At 49.0% G+C, this 21,785-nt stretch overlaps 1 long non-coding RNA gene across 1 annotated transcript; it reads right to left on the bottom strand.

Annotated features, from left to right (window-relative positions):
- Positions 1 to 4,635: 4,635 nt before the first annotated feature.
- On the bottom strand, positions 4,636 to 17,465 carry LOC111767724 (uncharacterized). The gene is made up of 3 exons (XR_002799516.2): positions 17,313 to 17,465; positions 7,584 to 7,676; positions 4,636 to 4,850 (listed from the first exon to the last, which is right to left on the bottom strand). It is a non-coding gene; the product is annotated as an uncharacterized lncRNA (long non-coding RNA).
- Positions 17,466 to 21,785: the final 4,320 nt, after the last annotated feature.

Below are 21,785 nucleotides of genomic sequence, written 5' to 3'. Positions count from 1 at the left end.
CAGTGGGAGAGCCAGTCACGTAAACAGGCCATTACAAAGGAGTCTGATCAGGGCAGCTCCGGAAGTAAACAGACGGTGTTCCCAGATCTTGGAAGACCTGCACCTACCCTGAGATAGGAAAGCTTCTGGACGGGGTGACAACTGAATCTGGACATAAAAAGGGCTATCCTTGCAAAAGGAGCCGTGGTAGCAAAGGCCTGGAAAGAGGCAAGAGCGTGCATGGTGCCTGGTGGGACTGCACGTTCCTGGAACTCACAGAGACAGGTTACGGAGGGAGGGAAGGGAGGCGGCTGGAGGAGTAAGGAGCACGTCACTGAGAACTGTGGATTCATCCTGAAAGAATGGAGATGCCATGAAGGGTCTTCAGTAGAAGTGTGACATAATCAGACATGCTTATTGGAATAATCACATAGGCTTCAGATCTCGCAAGGGTGGTGGACAGATTGGAGGGTGGATGTGAGCTCATCAACTGCTCAGCACTATTGCCCACTAAGGAAAGAAGGAAGCTAATATTTGCCCTCTGTCTCCAGGGTTCTCTGTCTCTGTAACTGGCACTTCCATCCACCCAGCTGATCAAATCAGAAACTTAGACATCCTCCTTAACTCCTGTCTCTCTTACCCCCCATCACTAAGATGTAGAGTCTACATCCTCAATATCTCCCCAATGTGCTCACGGTCCTCCTGCCACTGAAAGTGGACACCGTCATCCCCAGTGGCCTCCTAATTGGCCTCCCTGCCTCTTGCTTCTCCCTCTCGCAGCTTTTCTTCAAGTCACAGCCAAAGTGGTCTTTCTAAAATGCAGACTTATTCTGACACTCCTCAGCAACGAACACCTCCAGAGGTTCCCATCAGTCAGGGTTCCTACTGCAATCAGAACTCTAGCCTATTTAAACAGAAAACAAATTTATGAAAGAGTATAAAGCAGCACATGGAATCACCAGAAGTTTGTTGGTAAGCTATTGTGGGGCAAAGGATGTGCCTTATGTTTCGGTCATCTGACGCTACGTAATAAACCATCCTAAAACGTAGTGGCGTAAAACTACCACCACCACAGACTACCTCTCCTGACTCTGTGGGTTGACTGGGCTGTGCAGGGCAGTTCTTCTGCTCCACATGGTAATCACTGGGGCTGCTGTCATCTAGAGGCTCAACTTGGCTGAGATGGCTCACTCTCATGGCTGGTCATTGGTCCTGGCTGTCAGCTGGGAGTTCAGCTGGGCTGCCAACCAGAGCTTCTCAGCTCTCTCTGTGCTCTCTCCATGTGGCATTGGCAGCTGGATTCCAAAAGGGAGTATTCTGGTGTGAAAGTGGGAGCTGCAGATCTCCTAAGGCCCAGCCTCTGGAGTTACACAGCATCACTTCCGCTGAACGCTGGTAATCAGAGCAAGTCACAGGCTGGTCCAGATGTGGAACAGACTCTTCATAGGAGAAGAGGCAAAAAATATGCAGCCATCTTTGTATGCACCATCCCTTATTTACGTATCCTCCTAAATCATCTAGTACAGAGTAGGAGACATAAGAGGTGCTCAATAAATATTTGTTGGGGATTGATTGATCAATCAATTGAGTCAATCATTTACTTATTCATTTCTTTGGGATTCACTGACCATGAAGCAGATCAATAGTTTTCTTGGACCAAGAGAGAAGGCAGGTCCATGCACTGAAGAGAGCCAGCCAGATCCGTGGTCAGACCTGGTCTCCCTTATGACCTCAGGTAAGTCACATGGTCTTTTTGGAACTCAGTTTGCTCATCAGTAAAATGGGGCTAACTATACCTATAGAGAGAGTAACACCACAACGTCACAAAGTATTTCCATGTTTAGTTGGTCACATGTCGTGGCCCTCCTGGTAACCTGGAGGTGGTATGAAGAAGAAAAGCTTAGTCAGGCCCCAGAGAAACAAGTTTTTTTGGGGGCGGGGGTGTGGGGAAACACACCAATTTCTCATGTTACTTTAGATTTTCATTTGGATCAATGAGAACACTATCAGCCAAGAAGATATTGACGTTTTGTTTTATAAAGATAGTTCACTGAAGAAAACTCGTAAGAGGTTGCCTCTGGGGGACCAGGAATTAGAGATGGAGGGGAAATCTATGCTTTACAGCTAACTTTTTGGCGCTGTCTGAATATTCTTCTGACATACCTGTATTCTTTTTCTCTAAAAAAAACCCCCACAAAACACCCAAGAATTTAAATGTGAGAAATTCACATATGGTTGAAAAAATTTCTTCCTGTTCACAATTACTTGGGTGAGTACATAGTTGGTCTTTAAAATAATTCAGCTAAAAAGGAAAGTGTCAGTCTTATTTTTCCTGTAACAGGATGTCTTCAGAAGAGCACACGGGCAGGGTCCCAGGGTCCTTCTTCTCTCTCCACCCCTGACTCAGTTTCCTCCAGGACCCTCAAGGCTTGGAACGCTTTTGCATTTGTTCATTAAATGCTCACTCAGACTGGAGACAGGCAACGTGGTCATTGCTGAACACGACACATTCTGCGCATGGTTACAGCCTCCTCGCCACACCCCACCTTGGTGGCCCCTGCTTCTGCTTGGCTAAATCATTTCACCTGTGACTTCCAGGCAGCCTAATGCCTAACCTTTTTTTAGCGAGATCACGATATGAGATAGATTGGGAGCCAGCTGAGGAGGGAAGAGGAAGCCTGGAAGAGGACTAGATGGAAGGGAGGGAGGGGGAGGGAGGGAGGAGCTGATTCTTGTGTTTTTGTAGAATGCCTCCAGACCCCTTCCACCTTGCCCCCAGCTTTCCTTATCCGCTCTACCCCTGCAGTCTCCTTCTCTTTCATATTACACACACTGGTGCAGATGAATAAATGTTACTCTGAAAGAGAAAAAAAGGGGATAAAAAAAAAAAGCCTACATCATCCCCCAGTCACGAACACACATGTGCACACACTGAATGCATCCGCAGGTCCCAATAGTTCTGTGAACATGACAATCTGTCCAACTGCCGCTTCTCTAAGTCTCCATCCCACTATCCTCGTCACTCCACATGGGAACATGAGTTGATGACAGCCGATGTGTGTAAACATTTCCTATGGTCATTAAAAAAAAAAAGAAAATGCTGCCCTTAAATGTTTACTGCAGCTCCGGATTGTTTTCTTTTCTTAAATCTTTGTTGCTAAACCAGTCTCCGAGCGGCAGTCAGACCCCCACCAAGTTGATCCCCAGTCTTCAGTGATAGCTCTGTTACAGGTTAAATTGTGTCCCCCAAAAAGACATGTTCAAGTCCTGACCCCCACCCAATACCTTAGAAAGTGACCTTGTTGGGAAATAGGGCTGTTGAAGATGTGATTAGTAAAGATGAGGTCAAACTGGAATGGGGTGGGCCCTAGGCACAACAGGACTGGTGCTCTATAAGAAGAAGAGAAGACACATGGACCCAGAGAGGAGGAGGCCATGTGATGATGGAGGCAGAGGTTGGAGTGATGCAGCTGCGAGCCAAGGGACACCAAAGATTGCCAGCCACCACCAGAAGCTAGTAAGAGGCCAGGAAGGATTCTACCCAGAGCCTCAGAGGGAACATGGCCCTGCTGACACCGTGACTTTGGACTTCTGGCTTTTAAGCGCCCATTGTATGTATTACGTTATGGCGTCCCTGGGAAGCTTAACACAGCTCACCATGGTCATCTTTGAATCTTCAGCTGGACAAGATTCTTTCAAAAGGAATCAGGTGATTGATTTCAGTTGGGTTAACTTGAATAGAGGTTTGGAAGTGAAACGCACATGTTCTCACTGGATTCCACAAAGGCCTGCCTTCTAACGTCCTGTCAGAAACGCAGAGACATTCGAAGATACAATGCAGCTCTCTTTGTCTTATCCTCAAAAAAATAAGCTTCTCAGGATAACAGGGGTGGGAGGGAAGGATGACAGAGACAGTGGACAGATGGAGAGTGTGGAATCTCAGAGCCACCACTCTGTTATCAGCTGCATGCTCTTGGACAAGTGGCTCCATCCCCGTCCTGGAGGAAAGCCATCCACCGCACGGGGTTCTGATGAAGAGACCTCCATTAAGGGACCACATACAGAGGTGCAGAGAGGGTGAGGGGACACGCCAGGGACGTGAGGCAACAGAGGGAAGCAGGGACCAGGCTAGGGTGGAGAGGACACAGGGAAGAAACCGTTTATTGGAGTCTATTGGGAATTGCCGTGATGGAGGGACACAACTCTGTGTAGACACGTGGCGTCCAAGCAGGTAGGGGTGGGGACGAAAGATTTGAACCTCTCTCTTCACTCTGAACTTCGTGTTTTCATCTGTCAAATGGGGATAAGACTACTGCCCTGATAGCCCTGTGAGAAGTTAACCTGGGGAGAAATTAGAAGGGACCCAGCGCCACGCTTGGCACAGAGGCGTGGCCTCGATAAACATCTCGTGAATAAACAATGAATATTTTTATAAGGCACACACACAATCATTTTCTTTTGGTAAAAAAAAGTCTCAAATGATACATTTGGCTAAATTATGCCTCCACTCCACGTGATAAAAGGTACAGAGGGAATTGTACAGCATATTAGAGATAATTAACTCCGAGGTGAATCAGGGCTGCCAGAATTCAGGAAGGATTCCTCTAGTCAATCTTGCCCTAAAAAGGCGCCGAGGCACACATACAGGAAAGAAAATAGAAGCCAATTAATTCAAAACATTTGGTACCTTGTAGCCTCAAGAGGTTCAGACGGAAGCACTTGGTGACTGTGACTGAAATAGCAAGCGCACTGGGGCACGTGGGAGGTTGGCGAGAGCTGACTCGGCCACCGTCCAGAGTAGGCCAACATCATGTCCACTTCTAGAGAGTGTTGACTCAAACGCAAAATGCAGGATGGGGCTTCATTAGGGCCTGTGGGTTTGGAAGGGGAGTTGAGACCAGAGGCTCTTTCTCTCCCTGGGGAACTATGTTCGCGTCTTTCCCCAATTAAAAGGGAGATAGGAATGTGACTGACTGGGCACCTATTAACACTTTGGGTGAGGGCTAGAAGGTTCCTGCTCATTGCTTCTGTGAATCCTCCTAGCACCCAGGAGAGGCAGAAGAGGAAGCATGCTCAGAGAGGGCAGGTGTCTTGTCCAAAGTCCCATCACAGCCGAGTGGCTCAAGAGGAATTCAAACTTGGGTTGCTTTCACTCTACGCCATGAATGTTTTCCACCCTACCAGGGGCCAAACATGTCGGCCCTACTCTTAAGTTCTGGTCATAACAAACCCCACAGAACCTTTCTCTCCATACTGGAAGAAAAAGAGACATCAAACAACAACCTAGGGGCCAGGGTGGAAATTCTGGTTCTAGCTCTGTGCCAGAGGTTGCTACCACTGCATTTCAATGATTCTAACATGCGCATTTTTTTTTTTTCACATTTTAACATCTCAGAAGTCAGAGTATAATTTATAATCGATAGCATGTCATGGCTTGACAGTGGTTATTCTTTCTTAGTGGTTCAAAAAATAATGGTGTTCCTTATAATTGTTGGTGTCTTATATTTACAAAATACATTCTTATTGTCTTCATTTCTTGTGGATGAGTAACTCGGCCTCTTCTTAAGCGAATCGGGGGTCTCCTGCCCATCTCCCCATCTCACCTCCTCCTAGGACACCTTCCTCTTGCCACATTGGCCTGCCCTTCTCATCTCTGACTACCAGCTTGTTCCTGTTTATACTGGGTACTGTTGGCTGCCCTGTTCACACTCTCTCCCCTCCCCCTCTGGCTAACACAACTCCGATTTGATAGGCGTGGCCACCCCTGGGGGGTCGGGGGTGGAGGGGTTATCCTACCCTGTCCTAATTAGGTGCCCTATCCAATCATGGATAATGCCATTCTCTCACTTGTGATTGGTTTGGGGCTGGGCTTGTGAGCCAGTTCTGGTCTAAGGAAAATTGTGCTAGGGGCTCCTGGGGAAAGCTTCCTCTCTTTTGAAAAAGACACAAGAGAAGTTTTTTTTCTTCCCCTAGTCACAGGTCTGAATGTGCTTGGAACTATAGGCAGACATCCTAGGACCACAAGGTGATCCAGTCTTGGGATGCTGGGACTGGCAGAGCAGTGACACATGCAAGGTCCCCAGGCCCTGATGACATGGTGAGCACTGCTGTATCTCCCACTTTCTGCCCTTCTACTTGAGAACTCCCAACTCAGAGAAATCAGAAATTTCCTCATCATTTAAGCTACCTTTGGTTTGGGTCTTCTGTTACTTTCAGCTGGAGGCCTCCTAAGTTACGTACACAGCCTTCTCTGCCTGACCCTCTCCCCCTGGCTGGCTGCACCTCATCCGTCAGGCCCAGCTCTGAGGCTCTCTCCATCACCTCCACGTTGGACGTGCCTCCTGCTAGCTGTCCATCCCAGCCCGTGCTGTTTCCTGCAGAACCCTTGGGACTCATTGAACTTCTCTTGTTTATGGACAGTACCCTCCTCCCCTCCACTAGAATGTAGGCCCCAAGAGGGCAGGGATGTGTCTGTCCTATTCACCTCACGTCCCCAGGACTTAGCTCAGTGCTGGCCTATAGTAGGCACTCCAGAAATCATTTCTGGGTGAGTGAGAAGTGGAGAGCTGGCATTCTAAATGGAAGCACTTCCCACCTTGCTAGAAACTGCCTTTCAGAACCTTTCCCCTCCCTCTTTTCAGATTCAAGCTTCTTGTTTCCCTAGCAGCACAGGCTTCATAGCTCACAGATTCAACTTCCAGTCAATTAACCTCCCTGGCATTTCCCCCTAACAAGCATTCTCTCTTTGCCCTTGAACTCTTAAAAAACAGAGAGCCAATACATAAGCAGCTTCCTGGTCTGCAATTCATCTCTCTGCCCAGGATTGATGACTATGTTCTCTAGGCCGAGATCCTGGGCACAGAACTGGAACGGCTTTATCATCCCCCTGGTCCACTCCCTGCTTTCTCTGCCAGTAGCCCCCACCTAATCTGCTGCTGGGGAAACAAAGTCATGTTGGTGATGGCATCGTGGATCCCAAGAATTCCTCAGAAGCTGGAAATGGCAGCTCAGACAGGGAAAGCGATCCGGTTACAGACAGTAAGTGGAAGACACAGGAAGGGAACCTAGGTTTCCTTTCTCTCCAGGTTCCAAGATCTTTTCAATAATCTGTTACTTTTCTTAGATGGAGAGAGAGAAAACTGGGAAAAATGGAAACCAGAATTTCCATTACCTCCAGGGTAATTCAGAGTACATCAGTTAAGTTATGTGAGCCTCAATTTACCCATTGTGGTGCTCAGCCAGCCCCCTCTCAGTGTGCATGCTTGTACTTCTTAGAAGATCACGCAAGGGCTGATAGAAGGGTTATGAAAACACTAAAGTGGCTTTTCTGCGAAGTCCAGGTTTGAGGGTCCATCTAAATCAGGCACTTAAAAATTTGACCTCTTACAAACATGCGGCCCTGTCCTTAGCAAGAAGCTTAACCTGACACACGCGTCGTCTGCTTGCCTCGTCTCCCGGGCCATCTCTCCCCAACCCCAGGACATTTGGCGCCTGCGGCTGACCCATGAGTTGCCTCTCCTGCCCCCAGAGCAGAGCGATCTGTCCTCCGCCTCGATTCAGGCCACCATGAAATATTTAAGCAGCCCTGACAGCACATAACTTACTTTGACTGGATTCTGCTAGGATCGCATGTTGGGTTACAGATGAGAGGCCTGACCATCTAAGGCACAGAAGTCAGAGGTCTGGTGCGGAGCTGCCTGCAAAATGGGGACCGAACACTAAAAAATAAATCATAACTTAGGATGCCACTTTTTAAACGAACGCAAACTTGGCAAGCTCAAACTTGCTGCAGGCTCCTAAAGAAGTAGCCAAGATCTGAGAATCCATTCCAGGCCACGGAGGATTGCAGTCTTTAGAGTCATAAAGACCTGGATTCACATGCAGGCTGGCCACTTTCTCGCTGAGTGCCTCCGGTGAGACTCACTTTCTCTATCTGTAAGTTGGGGAAAACAAGCCCTCCTCCCCAGGTTGCCGTGAGGCTTAAAGGCATTAAGGTATTTGGAGGTGTCCGGTAGGTGTTTACTTTATGTGAGTTTCCTCCTCCCATCCACCTGGGGGCTTCTCATCTGGATCACCTTTTGGAGCAAGAGACAGCCAGGCATCGCCTGATGGATACCAGTGGCGTGTTAAAGGTCACCTGGCACTGGAACCAAATTCACTCCATCCAGGCAATTAGATGGTACTCTGGATCCTAGAATTCCTTCACCTCTCACCTCATTCCAAAAAAAGGATCTGAGGCTGTTTACTACGAAGTGTGTTTATATACGCTACTGCTAATAAAACAAGAGTGGGAACAATGACAGCTCCTGTTTGCAGAGAGCTTCCTATATACCAGGCACTGAGTTAAGTGCCTTGCCTACATTAATGTTTTCTCAAAGATTAAGAAAAATGCAACCTCCTGGCAAGCAGGTGGAAGCACATCTGCTAAGCACTGACGGCCCTTTCTGGCTTTAAGGCGGCACAACTCCGAGTTCTGGGTCATGGTTATAACATAAATTGTTTCGATGGGAGCCAAAAATAAAAGCATTTGGACTAGAGAGCTCTAGAGTCACAATAACAGAATTAATTTTTCCTACAGGAGTCTCAGCAGTAAAGGTACTTCTGTAGCTGGGAGTTTGTAGCCATAAAACCTAAATGTCAGTCGCTCCCCCAGTGTCACATTACATGCCACCCTCCCCCCACTTATGGCCTCCAGCTCTGACCTTGGTGGATGGCATCTTACATATTTTTTCACCCTCTTTACTATCTTTTCCAGCCAGTGTTATGATAAAGTCAAAGCAAATGTTCCAACTTCAAAGCCTTTCCCCTATTGTCCTCGTGGTCCCTCAGGGGATCCTGTAAGGCCAACTGTATACCATAAACAATCCATTGGGTTATATCCAGTTTGCATATTGGACACTCACACCACAGGAGGAAAGCCTGTGGTTGAGGGTCCGAGGTCTCTCTGAGCTCTCTGGCAGCCCGTTCCCAAAGGGAAACTCAGCGAAGGCTGGAGGGAGGAAGCCCACACTTTGGCTGGTGTCGCTTTGGCTTGGCTCCTTTGAAGGCAGCACCATCTAATAGGCTTTGGGCTGGATAGCTGCTTTTCGCCTCTTTGGCTGTGGCTTCTGCGGGGTGAACACGGGATGTGTCTGCCCCGCTCAGTGCAGAATGCCCGTAGGATCTGGCAGGTCCTAAGCACCCCCCACATCACCTCCAGAATGTGCCGTGCTCTCTCTACATGCATGGACTCCACAAGCTCCATTTCACGGAATCTTGTGTCTACCTCAGTCTCCTGTGAGGTAGGCAGTCCTCCCCCTTTGACAGATGAGGAAAAGGAGGCTCAAAGGGACAAGGCGAGCTGCCTGCAAGTGGCAGAGCCTGGGCTAGCCCCCAGGTCTCCTGAGTCTACATGCACCTTCAGAGAGGCACCTGAGAGGTCACAGTGCCGGGACTCAAACCCAGGACTCTAGACTCTGAGTTCAGCACTCACCAAAGTCTACCACACAACCCCAGGCTTCCAGCCATCCATTCGATCAATATTTACTGCCCACCTTCCAGGGACCAGGAGCTACTGGAGGCCCTGAGGACAGAGCTGTGAGCAAGACAGACAGGATCTGTGTCCCCGTGGGCTCACCTTCTAGTGGAGGAGACAGACTATAAATAAGGAAGCCGATAGGTTGACAAAATCATTCCGGTTGGGACAAGTCTCACGGTGGAAATACGCAGGGGCCATGGAGGGAAGAAGGGCTGAGGCTGTGGGGTCGTTGCTTTAGACAGGAGGGTCCAGGGAGGCTTCTCTGAGGAGGCGACGCATCTGAGAACTGATAAGCCTCATAAGTTGGAGGCAGAGATGGAAGAGAGAACAAGCAGACGGCAGCCTGGAGGTGAGAAGTCTCTGTGACAGGGACCAGTACAAGGGTGGTTGTGGCCAGGAGGTCATGAATGAAGACAAGAAGGGCTTGGTGAAGTTGGACACGGGTTAGCCATGGGCTTGAGGACATGGAGGCTGAATATCTCCCTAAGAGCAAGGCAGAGGCAAGGAAGGGTTTGGGCCTGGAGGGGACAGGACCAGATTTGCATTAAAAAGATTACTCTTGGCTGCTGGGGGTGTGTGTGTGTGTGTGTTTGGGGGTTGGGGGAGCGGGGTGCAGGTGGGGATCCGGGAAGCCAGTGAGAAGCAGCTGTGGGGGCCCAGCACGCCTGCCCTAGGGTTGTGGTAATGAAAATGGACAAAAGGGGCAGATTTGGGTCATGGTTAAAAACAACATCATCAGGACTTATGGGTGGCGTAAAGGTGAGCAGGGAGGGAGTGGGAGGTGTTCAGGACGACTTCCCAGCTCTTGGCTGAGCACACTGTGTGAAGAACAGGGCGGCTATTTGGGGCAGCTGGAACAGGGCTGTGAGGGCAGGACCTGGGGGAAGATGGAGAGCCCTGTGGCAGGCTCAGGTCTGGAGTCCCACCCCGCAGCAGGGGCCTTTCTAGAAGCAACCAGACCCCTCCACCCACGGAACGGGCAGATAACAATCCCCACCATGCCCCGAGCCTTCCAGGAGCCCCAGCCAGCCAGGCCCTGCTGCAGCCAGGGCCCTGCACTCTCTAGATTGGGTTCCTGGAAAAACTGTTCAATTATTGATAAGGAGCCCTCCTGACATCACTGAAAGATGACGAGGCTCTCCTCACTTAAGAAACGCCTCTCCGTCCTGCAGATCTGGGTCCTCCAGCTCAGCAGCTGGAACACGGGGGAACCGGGGGAGGGGACAGTGCAGCAGTGGAGATGCAGCCATAAGACAACACTGTGCACACAACAACAATAAGGACACACTGAAACAGCTGACGCTTTCTGAACACGTGCTCTGTGCCAGGCAGGGGTCCAGGCTTCCAGGAGGTTTTTTCAGAAGATGAATGGGAAGATCCCATCCAGAAGACTAATACCTTCCTCTAAGTTCTTCTTCAGAACTCAAAGAGGGATGTCCTATAATGATTCCCACTTTACAGGAGAGAAAATGGAGGCAAAAGGACGTTAAGTAAGTTGCCCCAGGTCACCCAGCTTGGAAATAGCAAGGCCAGGTTTCAACCCCAACAGCTTGGCTCCAGAGTCCCTGGAAAGCCTCACTCCTCAGGACGGTCCCCATGTGCTGGCCCAGCGGGGAGTGGGAGCTGGCAGCAGACGGGCTCCCCGGCCTGTCCTCATTAGAATGAATTAATGAGATGGAACGACGTGGGGAAATTTTAACTGAGGCCCTGTTAGGGGCTTATATTCACTCCTTTGCTTAATTTGATTTACTAACCCCTTGTGAAGTGAGAAATCTTGTCCTGCCTATTTTACAGATGAGAAAACTGAGGTTAAGAGAGAAGAGAGGTTTTAGCCAAGACTCAGAAGCCAGGAAAGGACAGACCTGGAATGAGACCTTTGGTCGTTTAACTCCAAGGGCAGTGACTTCTCTAATTTTGCAGCACATACACATATATGAATACTATATATATAAATTCCTCAAGTTCATTGAAAAGAATATTCCTGTTTCAGCACAGAGCACACAGCTCTATGCTCCACAGCGCGTTCTGATGCCTGATGTTGGGACTACCTCTGAGTGTGTCCATAACCACAGACAGCCCAGAGAAACATCCACTCTGAAGCTAACATTCGAGCTGCTTCTGTGTGTCTTTCTCTGATCTTGCGTGTGTGCTTTTCTTTTTGTGGCCTTAGAAGAAAGTTATACACTACACCCATTCCTCTAATCTTCCACCAATTTACTGCTTTGAAATATTCTACTGTTTCTCTTTACTTGGCTGTCTTGGAACTTTTTTTCAATATTCCTCCTTCTTCCTCTTCCTTGCTTCTTTCCTTTGTCATTCAACCATTGTTGACTGAGCACTTGCTTGCAGCTGCGATGTTGCAGAAAGAACATTGAGTGGGGCAAAAGAAATCCCATCGCTGCCCTTTCCTAGCTCTGTAGCCTTGGCTCTTTCACCTCTCCCAGCCTCGGTCTCCTCATCTGTAAAATGGGCTAATCCTACAATGTATGCCACACGGGTTGCCACAAAGAAGAAACATGGTCACAGCTGTGAATGCGTCTGATATAAAACTTGGCGTGCAATCGGTGCGTGGTAAATGTTGACAGACACTAAGACTCTGGGTGTGAGAGGAGACCGGAGGATCAGACGCAGACCCTGCCCTTGTGGAGCTCCCTGCCTAGAAGGGGAGATACGGCAGAAATAAACAAGGCAGACTGTGACAAGGAAGGGGCAGATAAAGTGTTCTGAGGACTGGCAGGAGGGAGAAAGCTTGTCAACTAAGTGCCTTAGGTTCTCCAGAACAGCCTAGAAACACATTCCTACCTCTCTCTCTCTGACGGGTCAGGAAGATGTTTTTCTAGGCCAGATCCAAATCTGCCCTGAATCCTCAGTAAAATAGGGCAGAAGGTAATGAGAAGGAATTGAGGCGACACTATGTGATTGAGGCCAGCAGGCTTAGAAGCAGCAGAAAGCTCCCTTGGGCTGGACCCACCCATGGGCAAGAGCCAGAAGTCCAGGTCTGCCCTGAGGCCTGGCTCTGCCACCTCCTGGCTGCGTGGCTTTGGACAAGGGTCCCACCACCCTAAAGCCTCAGGCACATCACCTTATAAAATACAGCTAACAATAGTTCCTATCCTCAGGGATGTGATGAAGACTGAGAGAACCATATGCGAGTTCAGGACACATGCAGTTTGCATAAGGACCAGCTTCTAACTTTTGTTCTCTTTCTGGTAAGCGGGGGTTTGAGGCTTGTCTGAAGCAGGTGGATTTTACTGGCTGATTAGAATTTTGGTCGCTCTATTGTAGGACAACCAAAGGGTGCGCATGTGACAATTTTCTGTTTTCATTATTCAACAGAGGAAGCTGTCAGAAATATGTGTGTTTTGACTCAACGGGAGCAAACCAAGTATGAGAGAGCCAGGCTCCTGCTTCCAGCTCAGAGCCGAGTTCAGGGGCAGCATCCATCCTACTGGACCTCACGCTTATGTCACAGGGCGGGTTTAAGGTGGACTTCATGGGGAGGATACCCATGAGTGCTCTAGCTGGCAGTGGCCATCAAACAGGGACACGCACTGTGAGAGGCAAACACCGTCAATGATGTCCAGGGCTTCACAAAGCACGCAGACACACAGAGGCTCCGCGGGCTCATTCATGCAGTGAGCTCATGCATATGCATGAAGGAACTGTTCAATGACCAGTCAAGGGACACTTTCTGAGCAGGAAAGGAAAGAGCATCAGACCTGGGATGTAGAACTCTGTGCAAATCCAGGTTCTGCCTCTTCATTTCTCTGAGCCTCAGTTTCCTCATTTGTGAAAATGAGGATAATAACCGAGGCTGCTGGGAATATTAAATTAAAGAATTCATATGAAAATGAAGTGCTCGGAAGGTAGCAGGGCTTAATAAATGCTGGTTAAATTGGAATCTGCCGAGGACTACAGGGACATCAAGATTGAACGAATATTTATTGGGATCCTACAGTATGTCAGCCCCATGTCAGGTTCTGGGCATATGGAGATGAATAAAACATGCCATTGTGGGGTCCCTATTTTAGACAGTGGGACAGATATACACAAATGTCCGGAAAGACATCACAGCAGAAGCGAAATTTATGCCAGGTTTGAAGGGCATGAGTGACTGTGCAGTCAGAGACAATCCTGAGCTTGCGAAGTCCTCTTTAGCTATTTCTGGCTTTGAAGAGTATACCCATGGAGAAAAATGAGATTCAATTCCAACTGGTTAAGAGACCCCAACCAAAGGGCAGAGGGACAGAAGGTGATGTCAGACTCCTAGCTTGGCCAGCACAAGTCTAGTCATGTACCAGCCATCCCACTTCACAATCCCAGAAACACGCCACCATCACTTAGATCTTGAACTTCTCCTTGGCTTCAAATCTCCAGTCCCAGGGGGGCAATGACCTCTCTGTGGTTCCCGTTGAGAAGCAATGTTCCACAAATCTTCCCTTTGCCTGTCCAGTCCCACATTCCACCCTCTTCCACCCTGCCCTGTGCTTCTGGGGTGGCTGATCTTGGTGGACTGAATCAATGGAGCCCCTTTGCCCTCTGGTTTCTGGTTGGAGCCTGAGAAGGAGATGGGAAGGAGGGAGGAGACTGAGGTTGGGGTATTTATCCCCCTGCCTCCACCTTGCTGGGCCCCTGTCGGTTGGCTGGGTTCCTCTACTAAAGGCCACAGCTCCTGCCAGGTGGACCTCTCCACACAGTGCTCTGTTTCAGGGTGCAGGTCACCACGCCATCTCCTCACCTTTCAGGCCTAGGGGAGGTGACAGCACCCTGCTATTACCGGCCCCAAGGGACTGCGCTATCCCTGTGGCTCCCGACACCTTTGTAAATAGCTCCTTTATTAGACTCTCCTTAAATCGCCTAATTTGAGTGTGCCATCTGTTTCCTGCCAGCCCCCGACTGACACCTCCAGGTTCTCAGAGACTGCTTCGCTCTGTGCATATATTTTTCTGGACCAGTGGAAAATAAGGCTGGAAATTTGGCCATGACAAGGTTGTCCTTCCAAATCTTTGCTCATCCTGTTTGCTGTTTGGTTTGGGCCAGCCACAGAGTCGCTTTTCCTCCCAGTTCTAAGGGAAAGCGGCTTTCAGGCCTAACCTAAGATCAGGAACCTCAGACGTATACGTGGACAGAATTCACATGAACCACCAAGGCCTGTTCATCTCCCACACGTGGTGATTCTCAGGGTCAATTAGCAATTACACGTGCCGAGCCCTTGGAAGAATATCCGGCATACAGCAGGTACTCTTCATCTTATTTGGTCATACCATTGGCTTGACTTTGTTCCCTAAGGATTCACATAGATATCGTCCCAAACATCCATTCTGCTCTGTCGTCTTGTCATTTATACATCTGCAATGTGTAGAAATGTACTTCACATTTTTTGAGCTCCTACTAGGTGCCAGGCACTTCAGACACATAGTAGAGAGGGGTATTGACACAGTGGATGGACGTGCTTCCTCTACTCATTTCCTGCCTTATCCATTTCCTAGCTTGTGACCTTGAACCAGTTACTTAAGGCCTTGTTAATGTCTCAGTCTCCCCCTGTGTAAAATACATACAATAATTGTACCTACTTCTTAGAGTTGCTGTGAGGAGTAAATGAGTAAGATGTGTAAGGCACTTACACACACTTATTATGATCACTCACATTATTGCATTTAATCTTCATAACAATCCTAGCGGTATACGTGACTGTCACATCTTTGCAGGTCTGTCTGACTCCAAAGCCTGGGTCCAGCAGGCTGTCTCTAAGGTCATGGAGATTATGTCGAGGGGAGTTCAAGAAGAGGTGTAACAAATTATTAACAATGGCCACATGCTATGTGTGGGATCAATACTATGTGGCAGGGCTAGCACCTTACATACATTATCCTGAATAAAACTTACAATGATGCAAGGAAGAAACCATTATCAATTTTACATGAGAAAACTGGGGCACCAAGGGTTAAGTTACATGCATAGAGTCATGCATAGTAAGTGGCTCTGGCAGGATTGAATTCTGGTCTCCCCTGACTCGGAAAATCGTGTTCTTAACCACCAAGAAAAAACGGAGTACCCACTTCTCAACTGACAAAATTGGGGGATCCCACAGAAAGCTGTCCGGGGGATTCTGCACTGTGAAAGCCATCTCAATATAAACCAGGTTGGCATGCTCTGCTGCAGCGACGAGGAGCATAGCTTAGCGCTGCGACTGGCAAATGCAGCATCTGACATAATCTATTCCATTACTGAACACGCAGTGGCTCATGCTAAAAAAAAAAATGAAAAGGAAAGAAAGAAAGAAAGAAAGAAAGAAAAAGGCTATAGAAATGATAGGAAAGCAGGAGATCCAGAACCCGGCCAAATGAAAAGCAGTGGCTGGCACTACTGAAGCTGATCACAGTGGCCATCAAACAGGAAGCTGGGGGGGGGGGACCCTAACTGTCCAGGTCATCACCATCCCCGCTTGTGGGACAATGAAGGATGAGGGCACTTTGACAAGGCCTGGTTCAGCCAGGCTCACACAGCCAGGCCCAGCTGTACAAAGCAGTGTCACTGCCTCAGAGGAGACCATCTGGGGGGACAAGAGCCCCAGTATACAGTTGGTCCTCTGTGTGTGCTGTCATCGTGCGGCTCTGCCTTGACTTGCTGCCTGCACCAGGGCAGGGAGATTGCCCTACTTCCCTCTTAAAGGCGTTCACATGGGGAGGAAGAGACAAACGAAAAGCAATGGGAAAATAGGATCTAGCTTCATCCAACACAAAAGAGGGTGGGAGAAAGCATAATGTGCGTCAAACCCAGCATGCAACAGACTGGGGATGAGGCTGAGATAGGGGCTCTCCTGAGAGAGAAAGCCAGAAGGACCCAGCAGTGGGTACCTGCCACTATGGAGTGCTGAAGACTTGCTAGAACCAGTTCAACTGTGGGATGAGAGCTTTTAGTCTGGATGGCTTCAAGGACAAGAAGCCCTGGATTCCACACCTGGCTCTGTCCCCTGGCTGGGCAAACGTGCCAACGCAGCTGTACCCTGTGATCCCGCCCCCCTCCCCGCCCCCCCCCCCCGGCACGTTTGATTGGGCCACGGGATGAGATCAGCTGACCCCAGATAGACCAATCTCACTGGAAGGGACCCCCCCCCCACCCCCAAGGGCAGGGTTTGTTTTCTTTTTTTTCCCTATTCTGTGCACCGCTATATCCTAAGAGAATGCCTGGCACATAGTAGGTACTCAGTATATATTTAACTGAATCTTTTTCTGTGCTTCAAGTCAGGATTCAGCCAACTGGCCTCTGCGGGGCTGGCACTAAGGTGCCCCCAAACCGGGAGCTGAGGCAGCCTCCTTCTGCAAAATCGATTGAGGGATGTGCAGAGGGAAAAGGAGGAGGGCTAGGAAGCAGAAAGGAGAGGGATGGAGGCAGAGAGTCCGGACGGAACTCCAGAACACCTCCCTGTACCCTTGTGATGATGTTCCCCTCCTTTATCCTTAAGCTAGCTTGAGTGGGTCTTGATATTTAAAACTAAGTCATTCGAACCAAAAGAGCACGTCTCCCTGAAGTCTTCTTTCCCAAAGAGATTGGGGCAAATCCCCGGGAACACTTGAAGTATTCTTAGCTAAGTGCGCTTGGAGGCAGGAGGGCCTTTAGTCCTTCCCCAGATACCTTGTCTGATCTGCCTGCTGAGCCACCGCGGTGGGAAGATGAAATGGCAACTCTGGGGCCTAACTGCCTTGCTCCCAATCCTGGCTCCTGCCCACCCATCCTGCAACCTGTGGCAGGTTATCTAACTTTTCTGAACCTCAATTTCTTCCCTTGTAAAATGGACATTTATAATAGCACCTACCTCTGTGAGTTATTTGGAGAATATACAGTGCTTAGCACATGGTTAGTGCTAGATAAGTAATAATAATGTGCCCAATACGTTGAACAAGCAGGATTCTTCTAAAAGCAACTTTGTCTCCTGTTTCCCTTTAAACCTATTCATTGCGTGCAATCTGTTCCTTGCTCTAGAATGAGAATATGGGCAGACCCATGAGTATTCTAATCACTATTAGGTAATAAAAGGTCCTGTGGTCACTGTAATTCATTACTTACATCTTCTCCCTTCTTCCCGCTAGGGCCTGCTGCCAGGATCCTGTGGGTTTGGTGTATTTGCTCCTCCACTAGCTTGCTAATCTCTCCTCTGGTCCCTCCAAGGATCATGTGGGGAGAGAGAGGAAAGATAAGGGGGATTGGAAAGATCTTGTCTTTCCAATTGTCTGGAGCTGTCAAAGGCTGGCTTTGCCCTGAGTGTGACAGACGTTTTAAGGTGACAGTTCTGCACCCAGGTTTTCTGGAGATGTCCCTGCTAGTCCACCTATGGCTGTAGCTCCCTTCCTGCCGGCAGGCTTTTCCTGTGGGTAATGGATCTCCATTCATTCCTGCTCTTGCCTCTCCCTAACGGTACTTCATTCTGGACAGGGGACAAGAGTCCTCTCACAGTGACCCCAGGCTGACATTCCTACTGCTGTTCTGAAGGTAACAGCCCCTCCCCCCATGTCCCCTACCTCGGACCCGCCATCCCAAGGTCATGTCCCTACTTCCCCTCCTCTGCTGCCATCAGCCTCTGTAGCCTCCGTGAGCATGGGCCAGATCCAGGCCTAGCATATCCCCAGCTGCATGGCACACAAAACCAGCCCTCTGACAGTCCCGATGGACGGGCTGAGGGTGGGAACTCCTCTCCCAAAGAAGGCTTCATAAAATCTTCCCTGAATGTCAACAACACAACCCTTTTCTACCTTCCCCAGCGGTGAAGAACTTTGAGAAGAGTGTGACTGGTTGAGTTTTTTTTGTAAAGTCTGCCCTTGGCCAGCCTCACCTGTGCTGGGGAAGGCAGCAGCTGCTGTGCCTTGGTGCCTTGGCTAACACTTCAATTTTAACTTCCTGTCACGTTAATAATAAATCGACATGTACGTTTAACCTTTCTCATTCACCACATGTGGCCAGGTGCATTATCTCACCTGTCCCTCACAGCAATTCTCTTGAGGTGGCGATTCTGCTCTCCCAGTTTTTCTGATGGGGAAACTGAGGCACAGAGAGGTCAAAAAGGTTGTCCAAAATCACACAGCTGGAGACTCACAGCCAGATTTGCATTGTGTCCCTGACTCCTTCCCACTGCAGCATGCAGCCTCCCCAGGAGGAAGGCATATGAGGGCTCTGTGCCCTTGCTCTGGGTTGCCCGGCACTTGGGTGTGGGCCTCTCACAGCCCCAGGGCACTCTTGATTCAAGGGATGTCCTAGAGGCCTGCCTGGAGGGCAGCAGCCTCAATACAGAGCAACGACCCAGACGTGAGACTTCCTTGAAGCGGATCGGATCGCAGCAGCCAGCCCTGTGACTGGCAGCTGGGTTCAGAGAACCAGCCAAAGAAAAGCCTTGCTTCCTTTGCACATAAAGCATCCATTCTCAGCCGTACACACTGGCACAGACACTCACAGACCAGCGCCTCAAAGGGCTGGACAATGAAACAGACACAGGCAAGAGCAAGAGAGTTTTTTTTTTCCTTTCCAAATGCAAAACCCAGATAATACTCAACATTTATATATAATTTGCATATGAGCTAAAATTTTTATATGAAAGGCAGAAATTTCTTGTGCCAGAGTTTTTGGGGCAGATGGCTGGGGGAGGTGTCTATAAAGACAGCTTTATAGCCTGTGGCCACTTCCTCATGGTGATCAGCACATGGGCCAAAAATACACCAGCGCCCTTTTCCCCCACATTTTTCATCTTCTACCCATCTTCCTCTCTCCTTCTCCCTCTCTCTCCATTAATGATACCTTCTAGTGTCTAGCCCTGGGCTAGCTACAAAGATGATGGATCCTCACACCTGCCTTCCAGGGGCTCACAGTCAGGTAGGGGAGACAGGCGAGGAAAAACCAACAATGAACATACAGGATAATAAAGGTGGAGATACACGCAGGGTGCGGTGGGACCACAGCGTGGCGAGGGGGCAGGAGAGGTCCAAGAGGATTTTCAAGATATTTTACGACTGGCACTGACTGACCAGGCACAGTGGTTGCCCACCTCATCAGAATGGATTCCAGCCTTTACAGGGAACTGGGTGAGTACCAGCTCATGGGGACTGCGAGAGAGCTTCACAGAGAACGTCACGCCTGAGCTGAGTTATGAGGGCGTCTTCATCAGGCAGACAGACTTTGAGATGAGCAGACTCCAGGCTGAAGGAGCGGTAAAGGCAGATGGGCGGGAGAGACAGTCCTTTAGGGGAACTATCGGGACCTCTTCGTCTCTGATCCCTTAGAGGCCTCGAGTGGTCAGGAGACATTTGTTGAATCTGTGAAAGAATGATGAGTGAATGAATGACGCATAGGCTGTGTGCTGGGGAGTCACAGAGGATAAGTGTGAAGAGCAGGAACAAGGCAAGAATATAGCCACCTTTTACCGTAGTCAACTGTGTGCTAGGCCTTTCTACAGACTGCATTATTCCGTCCTCCCTGTCAGGGGTAAATAAATTGCCAAGATCCGAGGCAACCTCTCACACATAGGAAGTGTTATATAGCTGTTAGTTATTATTAACCCAAAGTTACAGATACACAGGTTCAAACTCAGAGAAACAACAGTTTGGACAGCCAGGTCTGTCTGACACCAAATCCCTTTCTCTTAGCCCGTCCCTTACGGGGGAGTAGGACTGTTTAACTCAGGTGAATTCCACTACACACTGTGCACACTTGGAAAACAAAACAAGATGTTAAGAACCTGGGCCATTCCTCTCATTGTAATTCTCAAGGGCCTGTGCCCTGGAGTAACTGGGGTTGCGGGTGGGACTGAATCTGCTGTTCCCCACACGCATCTCTGTTCCCGTGGCCTCGCGTAGTCAGAGCATCTCAGGGTGTTGCGTGTGCTTTCCACATAAGAAGCTTCCTAAATGCAAGCAAGCCTATACTTCATTTTGGGCTCAATCAAAGAAACAGTGATCTGGTCTGACCACGGAAGCTCAACAATCTCACCGAACCCCACACATCCTGGGGTTGACAGGCAAGTTAAGGCATTTTCAAGGGTGGTTTTATAATATACATGACCTCGCAGTGCATGTGTTCCTCCGGTGAGGAGGCAGGAACGATTTCCTCACAAGGGGAAAAACTGAGCTAGAACCAGTTACACTCGCTTTGTGAGTGGAAGAAAAAGCCTGGGGCCTGGGGTAGTGGAGGGTAGTGGGAAGGAGTGTTCACTTTTGTTGGCTATAACACACACATACACACACAGACCTCCCAACACACCGCCTGAACCTGTCAAGAGTAGGGTCCAAACTTAGTGGGGTCTAAAGCTGTGGAATTCAATGGCCCAGTAAGGTGCCGCTGTGCTGTGTGCAGCCTCCCAGGGCAGTAATGGGCAGCTGTCTTCCTGGTAAAGGTCCTTGGCTTGGCAGTCATCCCTATGCCCCTTTGTCCTTGGAGTATCTGGAACTTTCTGAATCTATGTGCCCAAAGCACCCAACTCTTGTCGACACCCAATATTGGTTTTCCAAGCTGTGGGAACACAATGAAAATCTAATAGACCCCACTCCTGTCTTGTGGAGGCCAGCCCCTGGTTCTCCACGGCCCCGGTCTTTCTGTAATTCGTCTTTGCACCCCAGCTATGAAGGCTCCATGACGGCATCGGAAGGTCCTCTCCAGGACAAGCAGGAGCTTCTGAGCTGAGACCTTTGCTCTTGAGAACATGAGCGTCAAATCTCAAACAAGTATAACAGCCATTGCTTGGATCCATTTTCTATAGCGACCCAGCCTCACAGGCACCAAATTACATCCAGATTTTACCCCACACAGCAAGACAGAAGAAAAATAAAATCAGGTGACTTTGTCATTTGTCTCTCATGAACACGGCTTATGAATATTTTTCTTTAAAAGACTAATGTGCTGAGGACTTGGGAAAATGTGTTTGTGTGCATTCATTAGGTCCCCAACTCAGAAACACATTCTGGGACTAATTACCTTTTAACTAACTAATCAGCATGTTTCATTCATAAATTGGGATTTATCTGTATAGCACATGAAAGGAAAGAACATATTATTATTTTAATTTGTTTAATATGCAAAAACGCGCTGTGTTTGTAATGACCTGCTTTCACTGAATAGAGGCAGGCTGGAAATAGTAGCAGCGTCCTCTAATGAGGGTGCTGGCTCCCGGCCCCAGCTGTTCGCCACCAGACACTAGGCTTGCTCCCTGACCCAGCAGTGCATGCGTTCCTCCGGTGAGGAGGCAGGAGCAATTTCCTCACAAGGGGAAAAACTGAACGTCTTGTGTTTGTCTTGTGTTTGTTCTGCT

The sequence above is a fragment of the Equus caballus genome, chromosome 14 (assembly GCF_041296265.1).
Source record: "Equus caballus isolate H_3958 breed thoroughbred chromosome 14, TB-T2T, whole genome shotgun sequence".
NCBI classification, from domain to species: Eukaryota; Metazoa; Chordata; class Mammalia; order Perissodactyla; family Equidae; genus Equus; species Equus caballus.
The sequence above is the reverse complement of the archived record's forward strand: the minus strand, read 5'-3'. Positions and strand labels throughout refer to the sequence as shown.